General features: G+C 34.9%; 1 non-coding gene across 1 annotated transcript; it reads left to right on the top strand.

Annotated features, from left to right (window-relative positions):
• Window positions 1-8021: 8021 nt before the first annotated feature.
• On the top strand, window positions 8022-8128 carry LOC113754640. The gene has a single exon (XR_003465318.1). It is a non-coding gene; the product is annotated as a small nucleolar RNA R71 (small nucleolar RNA).
• The last annotated feature ends 9525 nt before the right edge of the window (window positions 8129-17653 follow it).

Raw genomic sequence — 17653 nt, 5'->3', positions numbered from 1 at the left:
GTCACAATTGTAGTACGAGATGTGTATCGGGTCGATCCCACGAGGAGCAATTTAAAACAATTATTAGATACTAATTTACTCTATTATTTAGACTCACAATTAATTTGAGCAGAAACTTCAGATTTTAATTCAACTACAAAAATTCTTAAATAGATAAATGCAATTTCACAATAGGAGTAGAATTCACTAAATATTAAGATCTAGGGATGTAGATTCCACTTATAACACAAAAGATCTAAAATGAATTAATTCAACACTTGTTACTACTCTTGTTTAACCAAGGATTCATTTCCAGAAATACCAAAATCACATTCTCATGATAATAATGGGTTAAAACAGATTAGTTTTTCCTAATCTCTTGGTAAATACTAAATCTGTTCTTATTCACACATGAAATGCAGATTTCATCCACTTGAATGTATTTCTATTCTCATGAATATACTACTCAAGCTCTACTTATGTCATTCCATTATTTTTACCATTTCTCAATGAGTAAAAACAACTATAAACCTGCTATTGGTGATCAAGCAACAACAAGTAATCCAACATACACAAGTAGATAAGTTAATACAAGACATAACAAGCATAAATCACAATCACTTCATATCATTTGGCCATAAGCTTCATCTACTCCCTAGATAAAGGAAATTAGCTACTCATGAATGATGAAACACTCATAACTTCATTAATGCAAATCATCATGAATTTACAAATACAAAAAGAGTAAAGAAAGTCTTAGCCAAGATATGGTGAAGCCTTCCAAAAATCTCCTTGTCTTGAACTTAGATGATTACAAGATGAAACCTCAATTGTCCCTTACAAGTACCTAGCTAGAGAGAATATGTTTTTCTGTAAGAAGCTAAGCTACGAATGGATGTCCAGACCTCCCTCAATGTCTCTGCATAAAAACTACTCAAAGGCTTATTTTTCCAAGTCAAATTCCAACTTTTGATTCCCAAAATCTAACTTTGTTATAATTGTCAATAACCAATATTTTTGACTTGAAAATAAGCCACTTTTCTTGCCCTTTTGTCTTCTGAAGCATGTGCACCGAATTCCCTTGCATCTTATAGCTGGAAAGTGGTGTGAACACAAGAGAATTGGCTGAGTCAAATTGCAGAATTTCGGCTATAAAACGCGCCTACACAAAACGCGGCATAACTCGCGTTTTGTATACTCGCGTTTTCACTCTGGCCTTATTTCAACTGCAATTTTCTCATTGATAAAGGCCAAACTAGCTTTTGTGCAAAACACAAAAGTTGTAGCCCTTTGTGTTAGCTTTCCAATGCTTCAAGAATCATCCAAATCGGAGCTTTGTAGCCTCAGATATGATCGAAATACTGTCACCTGTTCAAACCTCTGTTTTAACTTCCGACCACAGAATGCAGCTTCTGTATTCCAACGTTTTTCCCATGAAGATGGCAGAAATGGATTTCGATGTCTTCATACGAATTGTAGGTCTCTTTCTTAGCTTTAAAATGGTATAAAGATCACCTCAATCCGATAAGTGTAGCTCTAGATATGGTCAAAATACTGAAGAGTGTCAAAACTGACTTGTATTGCATTTCCTCACTTGAACGTTTTTCACTTCATTCTTCTTGTTGCCACTTGAATTCATCACCAAATCTCTATTTTTACCTCATTTGACATCCTTTGGTGATTGAATCATCATTCCTGCATAAAAATGAAGTTTTTACCATTAAAATCAATAGAAATGCAATATTATCCACTTTTACCAAAAATATATAATTTTACCAAAAACCTCTTTATTTTATTTATAAAACTAAATAATCAACTCAAAATTAACTAATAAAATGCACTTAAAAATACGTAAAATAAACTCTTATCAAATACCCCCACACTTGAATCATTGCTTGTCCTCAAGCAATATAAAATTCTAACCATCAATGATCCAAAAATTGAAAATAAACATATGTAGTATTTCAACTCCATTTCCTTGAATCAAGGTAAATAACCCTTATGTGATCTTTCCATTAAGTTCAAGTACTCATAATATCAAGCAAAGAAGAGCCAAGTATACCATAATTTTACCAATTCAACTCAACTTCTTATTTTTATCCAATTTCGCAAGCAAGCAACTCCTATAGTCAATAAAGATGCTAACTAATCTCATGATCAACTTCTTATTTTTCTTAAAGAGGGATTTAATTAATTATTTATTTATTTTTTATTTTTTATTTATTTATTTTAAGGGTTAAATATTACTTAAGTTGTGAAAAATGCCTTTTGACGCGAAGATCAACATTTTTAGATGCAGATCCCCGGTTACTCAACATTTCACATACTCAAGTTGCTTTGCATACTCTTAATTCAAGTACCTTTTTACGCGAATGTCGACATTTGTAGATGCCAACCCCCGGTTACTCGGTATGAGAATCATTGGAGTAGAATAACCCTTTTTTTTTTTTAATATATATATATATAATAAAATTCCCTCTAAGAGTAATCATGAGAAGAGTATGACACTTATTAACCATATTAATTTCTTATCTTATAAAATTAGATAAAAAGAAGAATTTTCATCAAATATACAAAATGTAGGCATAATTTTCTCCACTTTACTAGATATACTTTCCTATAGATGTAAAAATTATAATCACATAAAAATCATTTCCAAATTTCATGAGAAAAGAAGTATCAAAACCGCATATATTTATTTTAAAAGGATAAGTGACAAAATTTTATTTAAGGTTTTGGAAAAATTTTAATCACATAAAAATCATTTCCAAATTTCATGAGAAAAGAAGTATCAAAACCGCATATATTTATTTTAAAAGGATAAGTGACAAAATTTTATTTAAGGTTTTGGAAAAATTTTGACAGAGTCTCCCCTTAAAAGTGGACTAAAACTCCCTGCCAGCAACCACAAGAAACACCATTTAAGCACAAGAATTATATCAAACACAACTAAAACCACAAGTATCACACATATTTCTCCCCCCCACACTTAAATTACACATTGTCCTCAATGTGTAGGGAAAAAATGAAAAGAAAGAAAAGAAAGGAATAAGTGACTCCCCAAGTGAGATGACTGCGGTCCAGTGAAGCCTTGAATCATGAGTCATCGACCGCGCAACCATCTACAGTCAACGATCTACTAGTTACTGCCACAAGTTCCAATATTCAAAATAAGGAATGTAAGTTAACATTTTTTCAAACAAAAGATAAAAATAACAAGCAAACAAAAGAAAAGCCAGCCAAAGGACAGCCTCAATCATCCTCTTCATCGTCATCTTCATCATCATTGATGGGAGGTGGGTGTGTGCCTAAATGATCTTCAATTCGGTCCAGGCGAGTATCCATTCTGGCTAAGCGATGATCGATGTCATCTAAACGACCAAAGAGCCGCTGCCAGTTGGTTTGTGGCGGAGGAGGAGGTGGTGCTGCAGTAGATGGTCCAGCTCCATCGCGACCATGTCTAGCCTTTTGTCTCCGCTCCTGAACAGGGCGTGGAATGTCTCCCGTGCCAATACCAAGGCGGCGAAGAGTAGTGATAGTCATCTCAGCACGTGGTGGAACATACTCCCGCCGCATGCCTTCCAACGGAACTTCAAAACGGGGGAAGATTAAAGTCAGTAGACGAGGAAATGAAAGTTTGAAGGAAGTTGTCTTACGCCTCGCCGTAGACCTAATGTGGCTGATGATGATGTTAGGCAATGAAATCCGAGCATATGGAGATGTCCGGTTATGGAACATGTAATCCAAGAAGTAGATATCGCTCTTGCGGACCTCCGTGTGCCCCGTCTTCTTTGGGATGACATTGTGAGCCATCATGTAAATGATAAGACGATGACGAGGTTCGAATACATTCGCCAATATGGTCTCCTTTCTGGTAGAGCGAAAAGGTTGGTACTCGAGACCAAACCTAGCCATGGCCAATGAAGGATCCCACCTCCTATTCGGGGGAACAAACTCCTTCTTCAAGTCTACTGGACGTCCGTCATCCATACACCCCAAAATAGCAGCCAAATCTTGCCGTGACAAGGTGATTCGTCTTCCACGCACCCAGGACTCAACTATTTCTCCACTATGGCGCGCCTTACTTTCAATGTTGGCGTAAAACTCGCGCACCAAGTCTGGGTAGTAATGGTTTGGAAGGGTGAGAATCGGAGCCCATCCTAGCTGAGCAAAAGCCTCTGAGATGTTGTACATCATCTCAACTGGTGGACTAACGTGCATCTCAAACAAAAATTCCAAATTAGCACGCGCCTCATGCCACTCCTGATTCCTGCGAGTGTTGAACCGAGTACTGTCAAATACGGACATTCCCGCTCCACGAGAAGTGCCCTCACCAGGTTGACGACTGGCTGGCGGAGGAGAAGGTGAACTCTCCTCTTCAGATACTTCCATTTGTTCATTTTCCTCCCTCTCCTCACTGCTAGAGGACGAGGTTATCACACGTCTTCCCCTTGGCATAGTACCTATTAGAAAATATTGCAATTAACCACATGTAATTGGACACAATTAAAAATTTAGCCATGAATATCCAAATAATCTCCCATTTATTCCTTCAAGTGATAACACGTCCAATAACTAATATATAAGACCAAATAAGCAGAACCAAAATTTATGCCCAAAAATTACTCAAAATCACCAATTGAAACAAGATATGCAATAATTATAACCCAATCAGTGAAATTAGCAACAATTATGATTATAACTATTGAGAATTTCAATAATAATATGCTTTTAGTTATAATCATGCTTAGGCAAAAATTAAGCCAATTAACTCACCAAATCAACCAAATTACTCACTATACACAATGCACATGTTTAAACATCATCAAATTACCATTTTTAACCATAATTTAACATCACCAATGGCTAAAAAACATCCTAGTTCCTTTTTCCAATTTCATCTAAATATAGCAATTGTGAATTTTAAAGTACTTGAAAACCAATAAATTGCTACATTTAAACATTTAAACATGCTTAAACAATCATAATAATCATGAATAAAATCAAAAATAGCCATGAACCTCATCAAATTTTCGAAATTAAAAGATGTCAGATAGCTGAGGATAAAAAATATGAACTTCTAAAATCAAAAGATTTGATGAAGAAACTTACCTCAATCACGTAGAAGGATGTTTGGTGATGCTAAAAATGCAAAAAGCCCTATGAAACAACCTCCAATTGACCTCCAATTGAAGAAATTAGAGTTTAAGAACCCTAACCTTCAATCCCTCAAAAACCTGATTTTAGGTGTTTTTCTTTGATTTTAATCGGTTAAAAAGGTTGTATGAAGCTCAAAAGGTGTTGGGGTGATGATTTCTAGCAAGATTATGGAGTATAAATGAAGATTTGTGAGTTGGGTAGAAGGAAGAGGGAAAAACGCGGCTGGAAAAATGGAAAAGGGAAGAAAATGAAGCTGAAATCGCGTTTCTGAAGGCTATATTCAGACACAGAAAACGCGACTAAAAACGCGCCTTCAACTCGCGTTTTTGAAGTCGCGTTTCATGCACACATCTTGCAGGACTGAAAACGCGACTGTGATGGAAAACGCGACTTCGAGTCGCGTTTCTGAAGTCGCGTTTTTGAGTCTTGATCCAGGCTTGAAAACGCGACTTCCGTTAAAACGCGACTTTAGGTCGCGTTTTGAAGGCGTGTTTTCTTTTCTGCAGGTGCAGAATTGAAAACGCGGTTCTGAGAAACGCGACTTATAGTCGCGTTTTCTTGTAAAACGCGTTTTCTGCTTCGATTTTTAGCAGAATTTCAACTTTTGAAAAATTACAAGAAGTACCCCAATGACTCAAAATGCATCATAGATCATTTGTTTGCCAATTTTAATGACTGGAACAAATGTAAAACATTAAAAACATGCATTTTACCCCTTTATAATGAATCAAAAACACCTTTAACGCAAATCGAGAGGTTCAGTTGTTTGATCAAAGTTCGCCTCTTTTGTACTCAATTGGTCTTCCTTGCCTTCAATTGCCAACCCTACATTACAAAAACAACAATTTAGCTAAAACATTGATTCAAACCACAAAATCACACCAAGTTAACAAATATAACCTAAATATTGGGTTGCCTCCCAATTAGCGCTTTTGTTTATAGTCGTTGGCTCGACTGAAAAAGTTGAATCACTTTAGAGCATTAGAGAGAGATTTTCTCCCCATGGGTCGAAACTCCCGAACCAATCCACCATGTGGTGAACCATGCATTGATCTTCATAGTCCAATTTCCTCAAATGCCAAGGAGGAATATTAGACTTGTCATAGAGAGGCTCAACTTCACCTTGGAGTGGATTTTGCTTGTCTTTTCTGAATTGGCTCAACTTTTCACCATTTTCTTCATGGAATGGAGAATTTATTAAGCCAACTTCCATCCTTATCTTCTCCTCCTTTGTTCCTTCACCATGAAAGTTAGTACCAAGGACATTTATAAATTTAACTTCTTCGATCCTTTCTTGGTTAACCTTTTCATCATATGGCATATTAGAAACAAGAGCAGTAGGCTCTATATTCCCTTCTTTATTATCCAAATTGAATTCCAATTCCTCACCATTAACCCGTAATATAAGCTTACCTTTTTCTACATCAATTATAGTTCGTGCAGTGGCTAAAAACGGTCGTCCTAGAATAATTGGCATTCTCACATCTTCTTCAATATCTAAGACAACAAAATCCACAGGTATTATAGATTGTCTTACCTTTATGAGCACATTTTCCAAAATACCCATGGGATGTGTGATTGACCGATCCGCCAATTGCAATGTAATATTGGTAGCTTTTAGCTCTTGAAGTCCCAATCTCCGGGCAACCGATAACGGCATAAGTGACACACTTGCACCTAAATCACATAAAGCATTAGAAAAATGCAATTGACCAATAGTGCAAGGAATAGAAAAACTTCCCGGATCTTTCAATTTAGGAGGGAGTTTATTCTTAATCAATGCACTACACTCTTCCGTTAATGCTATCATCTCATTATCTACAATTTTCCTCTTCTTTGACATGATGTCTTTCAAGAAACGTGCATAAGAGGGAATCTGTGTTATAGCATCAATGAAAGGAATGTTAATGTGCAATTGTTTAAACATTTTGAAGAACTTTTCAAACTCCCGATCCTGTCCATCTTTCTTCAACCTGTGAGGAAAAGGTATCACATTAGAATTTAATTTGGGATGAAGTGCATCAATATCAATGATAACATGATCATTTTGACTTTCTTGCTCCCCTTCAATTGCTTGCTTCTTGTCTTTTTCACCACCTGAATTTTCAAAATCGAATCCCTCAACCGTTTTACCGCTTCTAAGAATGATTGCATTGACATGCTCTATGGGATTCACTTCGATTTTACTTGGTAATTCACCAGGGTTTCTATTGTTGATCACATTGGCAATTTGACCAATTTGAACCTCCAAGTTTCTGTACATCCCAGCTAATTGGTCCAACCGCCCCTCAACTCGCTCGAATCTATCCGAAGTCACCTTAGCAAGTTTTTCCACCGCGATCTCCCAACTTGGTTTAGTTTCAGCCTGTGGTTGCCTTGGTTGAAATCCCGGCGGATTGGTTGGCCTTTGTTGATTGCCTTGATCTTTCCATCCAAAGTTTGGATGATTTCTCCACCCCGGATTGTAAGTATTCGAATAGGGATTAGTTGGAGCATTTCGGTTGTAATTATTGATAAATTGTACCTGCTCAGAATCAACACACTCATTAATATCATGTTCACCTCCACAGAAAGAGCAACAAGCTACGTGTGCATTAGATGAACTTGGACCAACTCCACCTTGTCTACTCAATAACTTCATCACGTTATTCATTTGGGCACTCAACATATTGAGAGTGTCCATTTCGATCATACCTGCGTGACGTCTCGTATTACCTCTTTCATTGGCCCATTGGTAGTTATTTGCGGCCATTTCTTCTATCAAATTCTGAGCTTCTTGGGGTGATTTACCCATTAAAGCTCCACCTGCGGCTGCATCAATAATAGTTTTAGTGGAGAAAGATAAACCATTATAAAAGGTTTGTATGATTAGCCATTCCGGCAGTCCATGATGTGGACATTTCCGAAGCAAATCTCTAAACCTTTCCCATGCCTCATATAATGATTCTCCCTCCAATTGACTAAAACTAGTGATATCCATTCTAAGCTTAGCAGTCTTTCCTGGTGGAAAATACTTATTTAAGAATGCTCTTGATAAATCATCCCATCCGGTTAAAGTATTAGGAGCATGAGAGTGTAGCCAAAGTTTGGCCTTATCTCTCAATGAAAATGGGAACAATCTTAGCCTTATAGCATCATCACTAACTCCATTCATTTTAATTGTGGGAATGTAGCTAAGTGTGTATTAGGATCTTCTACTGCATTACCTCCAAATTGAGATTGTTGAACCATTTGGATAAGTGATGGTTTAATCTCAAAGTTGATTAGCATTTACCGGGCCTTGCTCTCGTGAGATCCTTGTGTTCCCGGTAGAATGCTAAATTAGGATCTTCGCATACCTCCAAATTGAGATTGTTGAACTCGTTGTTAGCATTTACCGTATTGCTATGCTTTTGAGATCCTTGTGTTCCCGGTAGAGCAAAATCTCGTAGAACTCGCCTATTTGCTTCATTTTCAGCCATTTCTTCCTCAAATGGTAGATCTATTGAGATTTCCTCTATAGGTTGCCAAATCTCTTGCTCCTCCTGCTGTTGTGTGTGCCTCCTTTGTCTATGTAGTGTCCTCTCAATTTCTGGATTGAAATGTGCGACTTCTCGAGACTCCCGGTGCATACACTACAAACAGAAATAAGGGATATTATGCAACTTCAATGGTAAAAAAAAACTGATTACAATATAAGATTAAATATAATCTAAAAAAAATAAAGCTGTCTAAATTAATAAAGATGATTAGGCTCTAATATTGCCGCTCCCCGGCAACGGCGCCAAAAACTTGACGGATTTTTACTTTAAGTGCAAGTTTAATTCCGAATTTACACCCGTTGGACTGCAAGTATACAGGTCGCAATTGTAGTACGAGATGTGTATCGGGTCGATCCCACGAGGAGCAATTTAAAACAATTATTAGATACTAATTTACTCTATTATTTAGACTCACAATTAATTTGAGCAGAAACTTCAGATTTTAATTCAACTACAAAAATTCTTAAATAGATAAATGCAATTTCACAATAGGAGTAGAATTCACTAAATATTAAGATCTAGGGATGTAGATTCCACTTATAACACAAAAGATCTAAAATGAATTAATTCAACACTTGTTACTGCTCTTGTTTAACCAAGGATTCATTTCCAGAAATACCAAAATCACATTCTCATGATAATAATGGGTTAAAACAGATTAGTTTTTCCTAATCTCTTGGTAAATACTAAATCTGTTCTTATTCACACATGAAATGCAGATTTCATCCACTTGAATGTATTTCTATTCTCATGAATATACTACTCAAGCTCTACTTATGTCATTCCATTATTTTTACCATTTCTCAATGAGTAAAAACAACTATAAACCTGCCATTGGTGATCAAGCAACAACAAGTAATCCAACATACACAAGTAGATAAGTTAATACAAGACATAACAAGCATAAATCACAATCACTTCATATCATTTGGCCATAAGCTTCATCTACTCCCTAGATAAAGGAAATTAGCTACTCATGAATGATGAAACACTCATAACTTCATTAATGCAAATCATCATGAATTTACAAATACAAAAAGAGTAAAGAAAGTCTTAGCCAAGATATGGTGAAGCCTTCCAAAAATCTCCTTGTCTTGAACTTAGATGATTACAAGATGAAACCTCAATTGTCCCTTGCAAGTACCTAGCTAGAGAGAATATGTTTTTCTGTAAGAAGCTAAGCTACGAATGGATGTCCAGACCTCCCTCAATGTCTCTGCATAAAAACTACTCAAAGGCTTATTTTTCCAAGTCAAATTCCAACTTTTGATTCCCCAAATCTAACTTTGTTATAATTGTCAATAACCAATATTTTTGACTTGAAAATAAGCCACTTTTCTTGCCCTTTTGTCTTCTGAAGCATGTGCACCGAATTCCCTTGCATCTTATAGCTGGAAAGTGGTGTGAACACAAGAGAATTGGCTGAGTCAAATTGCAGAATTTCGGCTATAAAACGCGCCTACACAAAACGCGGCATAACTCGCGTTTTGTATACTCGCGTTTTCACTCTGGCCTTATTTCAACTGCAATTTTCTCATTGATAAAGGCCAAACTAGCTTTTGTGCAAAACACAAAAGTTGTATCCCTTTGTGTTAGCTTTCCAATGCTTCAATAATCATCCAAATCGGAGCTTTGTAGCCTGAGATATGATCGAAATACTGTCACCTGTTCAAACCTCTGTTTTAACTTCCGACCACAGAATGCAGCTTCTGTATTCCAACGTTTTGCCCATGAAGATGGCAGAAATGGATTTCGATGTCTTCATACGAATTGTAGGTCGCTTTCTTAGCTTTAAAATGGTATAAAGATCACCTCAATCCGATAAGTGTAGCTCTAGATATGGTCAAAATACTGAAGAGTGTCAAAACTGACTTGTATTGCATTTCCTCACTTGAACGTTTTTCACTTCATTCTTCTTGTTGCCACTTGAATTCATCACCAAATCTCTATTTTTACCTCATTTGACATCCTTTGGTGATTGAATCATCATTCCTGCATAAAAATGAAGTTTTTACCATTAAAATCAATAGAAATGCAATATTATCCACTTTTACCAAAAATATATAATTTTACCAAAAACCTCTTTATTTTATTTATAAAACTAAATAATCAACTCAAAATTAACTAATAAAATGCACTTAAAAATACGTAAAACAAACTCTTATCAATGCAAATAGTGATAGTGATAAAAAAATAAAAATTAAGGATGGGAAGTAGAATAGGAATTAAATATATGTTATATTGTTATGGTTGCCATGAAAAGAAGTGTTCTTGATATATATTCATAAATGCATCGTGTTTCTATTTTTGTTTTACAATTATTGATGTTATTCCTATAGAGAGAATTTGATTGATTTGAACTTTGTGCCAATGGAGTATATTGGATATTGATATTAGTAGTGATGGTTTAGATTACTGTGCATTAAAAAATTGGCAGCCACGGAATTAAAATTTAGGAATATTGATAAATATTGCTGTGTATTAAGTAAAATTTGATATTGATAGGAGATTGTAGGTAAGCTTTTAGACATCTGGTGTAGCGTTTATAGTTGATACAATAGTCTACATAAAGAATTTTAGGTAAAAGAGAAACATTAGAACAAAGATAAGTGTTTATTTAATGGTGATTTGGATGTCGATGGGTAGGTAACAGTGATAGTAAGTAAAGATAAATGAAATAGAGACTATAAACCATTTTTTTTCCTTTACATTTTTATTGTGAATTATAACTTAAGGGTATTATAGAAATTTTGAGAGAAATATAGCCTTTTGGACATAAAATGTTACTTAAATAGTGAAAATAGGGCAGGTAAGTGTAATTTTTAGAACTTGAGGGGAGCTTTCTACAATTGTCAAAAAACCTCAGGGAAGGTATGTGAAATTAACCCTTTCTTTTATTACCTCTTACACGTTTGACCTAGATGGAAAATCTTGTTTTCGCTATTGTTCTTGTTGTTTTATTCAATGGGGCTTTCTTTCTTGCCAACAAAGAAATATTATAAGAATAATAACAAAATGAAAAAACCCACATACCAAAAGGAGTTTTTTTTTAACACATGAAAAATGGAGTCAATAAGAACAATGGGTGTTGTTGGTCTCGCTACGGTATTTGGTGTCTCCAAGAATGGGTATGGTAAGCGTGACTCTCCAATGTTTGGAAACACAAACCTATGTGATACAAAAATACAGATAATATATTCTCAACCATACAAATGGGGAAGATATGAAAAGTAGTTTGTAGCAGGTTAATATTGACAAAGAGCACATAGATGTTGACTTGAATTACTTTGCTCAACATATTTCTTTTGTTGCTCCAATCTCCAGCAATCCTAATGTTTAAGAGATAGGAAACTAAATCACAGCATACTACACAAATAACGTGTTTTCCTCTGTTTCAAATATATTGTTGCTACCATTACAAAAATCCTACTTATGCGGTCCACGATTACAATAATTACATGTTCTATAGTTACAATTATCCTATTTATATAGAAACACTAGCGTGAATATCCGTGCTACGCACGATGTTTACGTTATTGAAATAAATTAAAAGATTATACCATTTTAATTTGAAAAAAGTTAAAAAATTACACCAACATAATTAAAATTTAAGATTTATCTAACAATAGTTCAAACTATGACAAAATCTGTAAATCATTCAAGAATTGCGTTTTTACGGAAGATGGATCTTAAAATAATAATAAAAATTTATATTAGAAAATAAATGATATATTGATAAAAATAAATGTAATTGCATGTTTTATTGGATTTCAAAATGAAATACTTACAAACATTATGCATTCGATTTGATAATCTTGTACAACGATACGAACATTTTTTACACCAATCAAATTTTAGTATGAAAATTAATATTGGTGGTTTAATTAATTCTATTGAATTTTGTAGAGTTCGTACTACAAAAAAATGTTCAGCGAGACTTATATTTTTTGGAAGTGAACTTGCTGAACTTTTTAAAAATATTTCATTGTGATCACTATGGTGTGACATTTGTTTTGTGATCAGTTATTTTTTTCTTTATAATCTTGCAGGTTTGGAATTAAAATGCCATTGAAATCAATGATGGAACCAATGGGGGCTAATGGAGGCCATAGCCCTCCTCCCCAAGTTTTAAAAATTTTAATTCATATTATGCAAATATTTGTGTAAAGTAAAGTTGGCCCTCCTAATTTTTTACAATTTTAGTTTATATTATGAGAATATATTATATATATATAAGTATATATGTGTTTGTGTGAATTAACTACTGTAGACACCAAATTTTTGTCAAATTTTATGTTTTCTCGAATATTTTCTATTTGATGAGCAATTTATTTTCTTGCATTTTTTAAGTATATTTTTGTCTCATTTTTGTAGATTTATCTATAAAAAAAAAAAAAAGGGAGAAGCCATGATTTGAAAAAAAAAAAAAAAAAAAAAAAAAAACAATTAAAACCCATTTGACAAAAATTCCTTGGTTCCCTCCTTATTCTCGGGGACTGACAAAAGGGGAATGGCACTTTGGGGGCTCAAGAATATGGACGCGGGGCTGGAGCGGTTGTCAGAACAACCGCTCCGGAAGGTGTAACACCATTTGTACATGGTGTAACATCATCTGTACAAGATGTAACAATGAAACAACAGCGAGTAACAATAGAACAACATTTTTGTGGGTCATACACGGCGTGAAAATCGAGTTACAAGACGTGATCTGAGCCGCACAAAATTTTGAGGCCTCATCCAGGCCGTGAACTGCCTGGGACGGTTGTCTCTGACAACCGCCCAGGCCCCTCGTCCCAAGAATATGGACAAGGGGCCTGGACGGTTGCCAGAGACAACCGTCCCAGGCAGTTCACGGCCTGGATGAGGTCTCAAAAATTTGTGTGGCTCAGATCACGTCTTGTAACTCGATTTTTACGCCGTGTGGCACCCACAAAAATGTTATTCTATTGTTACTCGCTGTTGTTCTATTGTTACACCAGAACAACCGCTCCAGCCCGCGTCCCAAGAATATACACTATTTCGCCTCTGACACAGAAAAAGGATCATTTTGGAAGATTCAGCACACAAACTCCCCACCTTGACTCCCTCAATGTCCTCTCTCGGCTCTCACAGACAGAGGACGAAAAAAGGCCACAACAAGAAAAAAAAAACTCACTCTCTCGGCCCTTTTCTTTGACTCCCACCAGAAAACACACAAGAAAAAAAAAGCTCCCCATTTTGGCCTTCCTTGAGCTCTCAACGGACAGAAAAGGATAGACGAAAGAAACTTTGGGAGCCAGGGAGATACGCTCAAGGTGTGGAAATTGTATCCAACATTTTGGTTAAGGAACCACCATCTACATTGAGGTATTTTCTAGTTTTCTTTCTACCATATTACAGTCCATGTTTCAATGTCTAATTTCTCTTGCTTTTGCTGTTTTTGTTTTTATATTATTGTTGTGGTTGTATATTAATTTCTCTTGTTTGCTAGTTTTTATTGTTGTTGTTGCATTGCTGAAATTTGGGGAAATGGCATGAACTAGATGAAGGAAAAGAAAATGTTTCTCATGCATGCATATTAACCGTTTGAAAAAATGCCAAAATGACAAACGAATTAAAAAGCTTAACATTGTACATGTTTTTCTTGTCAAATAGGTGACCGTTTGCTAGTGTAGGTCTGAAAATGTGTGGTTATTCAAAAATTTTTGGAGTTTTGGGTGTTAAAAGTTTTGAAGGATTTTTTGTTATTTTTGGACTGTTTTGGTTTAATTTTGTCATATCTGTTGTTACTTTCATTGATTTTAGTTGATAGTTAGGTTGTAGAAATCACAAGGAGTGTTGTAGTATAAATTTCATATTTTTTTGGTGAAGATTTGGGTGTTTTAAAAAAAAATAAAAACTGGACTGTATTTTGATATTTTGGCCACCTTCGGGTCATCTTTTGTAAAAATTAACTCCGGAAATGGAATCTACGCGAAAAATGGAGTGAGGAGGTGCATTTTGAGAAATTTTGGCGACCGCCGCCGGAGGCGGTGGCGGCGGTGGCGCCACCGGCGGCCACCATGGCCGCCAACTGAAGTAAGTTTCGGATGGCCAGAGGAGGAGAAGAAAAGAAAGAAAAGAAAGAGAAGAAGAAAAGAGAAGAAAGGAAAGAAAAGAAAGAAAAAGGGTTGGGCTAATTTTTATTAATTTTGGTGGGCTTGTTTCTTATTTTCGAATGGGCTAGAAGGTCAGAGCCCATGTTTTTTTGGTTGGGTTTGAGTGATAGAAGACGGGCTGGCCTGTGTGTTCTGGCTTGGACTTTCGGCTGGGCTTAGGTAGTTTTCGGCCCAAATAAATAAAAAGGGAGGCCCGATGCCCTTTTCTTACCCAAGTCAGAAACCGAAAATTTCACTTTAATCCCTAATCTTTGGAGTAGTTTCACTGTGGCCCATAACATTTTAAATTCCTTTCAACTCGGTCCTTAAGTTAATTTCATTTTGGTCCTTAAATTTTATTTGTCATTTAATTTTGACCTCTGAACTTTGGAAAATATAATTTTTAACCCCAAAAGTTTTTCAATTTTTGCAATTCAGTCCCTGATGAATTTTGACTCTCTTTATTATGATTGTTTCTTTTCTTTAATAGCTAATTATGTTACTTTTGGATATGTTTAACTTGTAATTTTTTAGATATTCTTAAATTTATTTACGTTTGATATATTGAGGTGAATTTTCATTATTATTATTACTTTTTTCAATTAAATTGGTGCCATGATTCTTTTGTTCATTTTGAGTATAAATAGGGCAATTTGACTCCGTTTAGTCACCACTTCAAAGGGAGGTACCCTATTATTATTATTTCAATGTCAATTACGTACTCTTATGTGCTCCTACGTGTTCCTATGTGTTTATATATTTTGTTTATATGTTTTGTTTATTTGATTTGAATGTTCATTTAAATTTTCTTATGTTTGCTTAGTTAATTTTATAATTATTTGGGAGGCACTTAAATACCTCAAAAATGTAATAGATAGGATAATTAAATTTGCTTTATTTTATTTCCCCTTTTAGATTGTAATTAGGCGCTCCCCGATGTAATAGATAGGTTGTGTGCTTATGTGGCTTATGTGTTATATGTTTTATCTGCTTTTCTTAGGATTTTGGCATCTAGATATTATGTTTACGTGTTATGTGCTACGTGCTCTTAAGTGTTTATTTGTTTTAATTTATGGTTTATTTGTTTCACTATGAATTGTTAATGCATGACGTCACCACACTAGTCCAACGCTAGTTGTGGCTTCTCCCTCCGTTTACTTGCTAGTCCAACGCTAGTAAGGATTTTTAGAAATGGGCTAGTCCAACGCTAGACCCTTTAGGTCGTCTTGCGCTAGATTCATCTTTGTGTGCTATTCACTACATTTTCATGCATATTTTCATTTTTAGGATCTTTTCTCATTTGCATGATATTCCCTATTATATTATCCCTTACCCTCTATAGGTAATAATCATATCATTTAGAATTGCATCTCATTTAAACTAGTTCATTTGCTTGTTCATGTTAGGATAATTATTATTTTTAAACATGGAAATGGGTGATTATAACTTTTTAGTTTAAATACCCTATTAATCCATGTATAAGAAAATTATGTCACGAGTTTTTGCCTCCCGTACCTTTTATGTTGCATTCCCTTTTTCTTTGATCACTTATATATGTATATAATTTAATTTAATTTCTTTTATTTTATTTTAATTTCATCATCCGCATACTCGTGACACTTTCAAGGAATCATTGTAGCCTTCGCAATTAATGTGATTGGTTCGATCAAACTCTTGAATGAACATTTTGTCCATTTCGATATTTAGATTTGCATCCATGTAGGAAACATCCAAACATAATAAAATTAAGGGTTAGATTAGGAAAATTTTGACTAAATCTCGCAACTAGCTTAGACTAGGTTGAAAAGGTGCCTTAGGTTTGAGTTGATTGAATTTTTGCCTTCCCTTTCTTCAACCGTGACTCCCGAATCTATTTTCTCTTGTTTTTCAAAGACCTGGAGTTGTCAAAAAGGGTTTTCTTTTATTTTATTTTTATTTTTGGTTTTGTCAAAAAAAAAAATATTTTCTTTGGGGCGACTTGGTACACCCAAACTCAATACCAAGTGGTGACTCCTATTTTTTTTTTCTAAAAAAACCCTTTTAGACTAAAATTTTGGACCCAAATTGTCGCATTTTTTTTAAGTCCCATTCTAGGTCCTTTTCACTTATTTTAAAATAAAATCACATCTTTTATAAACCGCCTTTATTTATTTTTCCATCGCGAAAAATGGGGCGCGACAAACTACATTTGAATTGATTTTGTATTTAAAAAAGTTATTTATTTTTTACATCCTTTTATAATTAAAGTTAATAATTGATATTTTAAGATGTCATGTATTTAAATAGTTGAAAATTATTTCAAAATGAAATACTTACAAATATTATGCATTCGGTTTGACAATCTTGTACAAAGATGCGAACATTTTTAACATCAATCAACTTTTAGTATGAAAATCAATGTTGGACAGCCATCCTAGTATTTGAACTATTAAATTAACTTCTATTTCTGTTTACTATTGTTGTTACGTCAAATAATTATATAGGCATTAAACCCAATATTGTGTGATTTTGGGACGGTAGTGGATGATAACACAACTGTTGTTGGTGCTACTCCCTGCTATGCTGAACCGGACGTTGTTGTCCTGGGTATGTCTGATGTTGTAATTTTTGGGTTATGTGTTGGTGTTTTGTTTTTGATGACTAATGTTATGTTGCATCCCAATTTTGTTGCAAGGACGAGGGTCCGGAGAAACTGATATTTACAACTTTGGGGTTCTGATCCTTCAACTATTATCAAAGCAAAAACGAGGGTCCGGAGAAAATGATATTTACAACTTTGGGGTTCTGATCCTTCAACTATTAATCAAAGCAAAAAGTAATGGCTGTAGAGCCGCTTGCGGATGTTTATTTTTGGGGGGGCTGAAGTGTAGTGACGAA

Source organism: Coffea eugenioides, chromosome 11 (genome assembly GCF_003713205.1).
Source record: "Coffea eugenioides isolate CCC68of chromosome 11, Ceug_1.0, whole genome shotgun sequence".
NCBI lineage: Eukaryota > Viridiplantae > Streptophyta > Magnoliopsida > Gentianales > Rubiaceae > Coffea > Coffea eugenioides.
Note: the sequence above shows the minus strand (reverse complement) of the source record. Positions and strands in the feature narration are given on the sequence as shown.